This window comes from Myotis lucifugus, unplaced genomic scaffold, assembly GCF_000147115.1.
Source record: "Myotis lucifugus unplaced genomic scaffold, Myoluc2.0 scaffold_6013, whole genome shotgun sequence".
NCBI classification, from domain to species: domain Eukaryota; kingdom Metazoa; phylum Chordata; class Mammalia; order Chiroptera; family Vespertilionidae; genus Myotis; species Myotis lucifugus.
This window is the reverse complement of record NW_005877061.1, coordinates 5,506-8,131: the sequence shown is the minus strand read 5'-3', so window position 1 is coordinate 8,131 and position 2,626 is coordinate 5,506.

Here is a 2,626-nt window from a genome sequence, read left to right as displayed (position 1 = left end):
GAAGCCCAGGTAAGGACCTTTCATACACATTTTAAAATGTAACTCTTGTTTTTCATTGAGGATATGTTTTCCCTACCAGCCTTTGTTTTAATATTAGAGGTTTTTTGTTATATCAGCATTTTTACTAATGTATTGATATGTCAAGTTTTGTTATGAATAATAGTATTTGCATTTTTAAGAAGATCAGGAATTGATTTTATTTGCACGTCTTTCACTGTCTATAAATGACAGTTTCTTTACTCAGTTGTATAGTCTGTGATTGTAAATAGGACTTCTTAGTGATTAGTCATTAAATAGAACAATACACATTAATGGGGATTTTTTCTTCTTTCTAATACCTTTGCCTTTATTTTAGTCTAGTGGTTCTCAAATTGTCATGCGCTGGATCACCAATATATATCATCCAGATCTATTTAAATAGGTACATTGGAGGGGCACTCATGCAAGTCTGTATTGTAAACAAGTTCCATAGATGATTCTAATACCTATCAAAATTTTAAAAATCGTTATTTAGATATATTTTATTATAATTAAAAAATAATTTTATTTGGAATAAGTTGCAAAAATAGTGCAGAGAGTTGCTCTATGCCCTTCCCCAAAGCATCCCCCAACAATAATATCTCAGATAACCATAATACATTACTAAACCTGGAGTGGCATTGGTAAAATATTATTAACTTTGACCTTTTCAGATATCATCAGGTTTTACCTGAATTCTGCTTTTGTTTTTTTTTTAAATATACTTTATTGGATTTTTACAGAGAGGAAGGGAGAGGGATAGAGAGTTAGAAACATCAATGAGAGAGAAACATCGATCAGCTGCCTCCTGCACACCCCTCACTGGGGGGATATGCCCGCAACCAAGGTACATGCCCTTGACCGGAATCGAACCTGGGACCCTTGAGTCCACAGGCCAACGCTCTATCCACTGAGCCAAACCGGTTAGGGCTCGTGCATTCTTTATTAGTTATTGTTTATTTATTTAGGTTTCCTACATGTGCAGATTGGTGTGAAAGCACCCCCCATAGGAATATAAAACTCTTGCGTCACCACAGACTCCCTGTGTTACTCCTTAATAGTCCCACTAGTGATCTGTTTTCTATGACTGTAGATTTGTCACTTTCGGGTTCTTATATAAATAGAATCATACAGTATGTAACCCTTTGAGACTGGCTTTTGTTTTGTTTTGTTTGTTTAGTTATCACCAGAGGATATTTTTCCATAAATTTTTAGAGAGAGTGAAAAGAAGGAGGGAGGGAGGGAGGGAGGGAGGGAGGGAGGGAGGGAGGGAGGGGAAGGAGAGAGAGAGAGAGAGAGAGAGAGAGAGAGAGAGAGAGAGAGAGAGAAACATTTATATGAGAGAGACACATCGATTAGTTGCCTCCCACACATGCCCTGACAGGGGCCAGGGATCGAACCTGCAACCTAAGTATGTGCCCTTGACCAGGAATGGAACACATGACCCTTTGGTTTACAGACCAAAGCTCAACCATTTAGCAGCACCGGCCAGGACAAGAATATGGTATTTCTGATTATTGACTTGTGATTGCTCCTTCACATGAGTAAATCTAAGAACCACTGGTCTAGTTTTATAGAAGAAAATAACAATGAGGTCCAAAGAGGGGAAGTGACCCAGTCAAGGTGACACAGATAGTTAATGTAAACAAGACCATGAACCTGAGGTACCAGGCCTCCTGCCCAGAGTCCTCTAAGCCTGAAATGAGACTGGCTTTTATCTGCACTCAGCATAATGCCCTTGAGATCATCCATGATGCTGAGTGTATCAAGACTTCATTGCTTCTTGTTGCTAATATTCCATTGCGTGGCTGCACCACAGTTTGTTTCTTCATTCTTCCATGAGAGCACATCTGGGTTGTTTCGTTTGGGGTTGTTATGAAGAGTACATACATATACAGGTTTTCTGTGACCATAAGTTTTTATTTCTCTCGTATAGTTACCCATGATTAGTTTGCTGGGTCATAAGATACGTGAATGTTTAACTTTATATTATACTGCCAAACTGTTGCCCAAAGTGACTGTACCATTTTGCATTCTCATTATACAACCCACAGATGAGAGATCCAGTTGCTCCATATTCTCCTCTGCATTTGATATTATTAGTTGTTTTCAGTTTAGGTGTGTAGTGGTTTCTCATCATAGTTTTAATTTATATTTCCCTAATGGATGATGATGTTGAACATCATTTCATGTGCCTATTTGCCATTATTATATTCTCTTTGGTAAAGATTCAATCTTTCATTTGATAATTGGATTCTTTTTTCTTCTTCTTACAGTTTAGAGGGCTCTCTGTGTATTCTAGATATAAGTCTCTGTTGTATATGTGACTTACATATACTTTCTCCTAGTCTGTGGGTTATCTTTTCATCCTCTTAACAGGGTTGTTTCAAAGAGCAAAAGTTTTAAATTCTTGATGAAGTCCAGTTTTTCAATATTTTAAAAAAATATTTTATAGATTGTGTCTTTGGTGTCATATATAAGAATCTATTGCCTAATAAGTCTTGGTCCCAAAGATTTTGCCTATTTTTATCTAAACGTTTTATAAGTTTATATCTTACAATATGATCAACTTTAGTTTTAATATTTCTAAACTAGAGGCACTATTTCC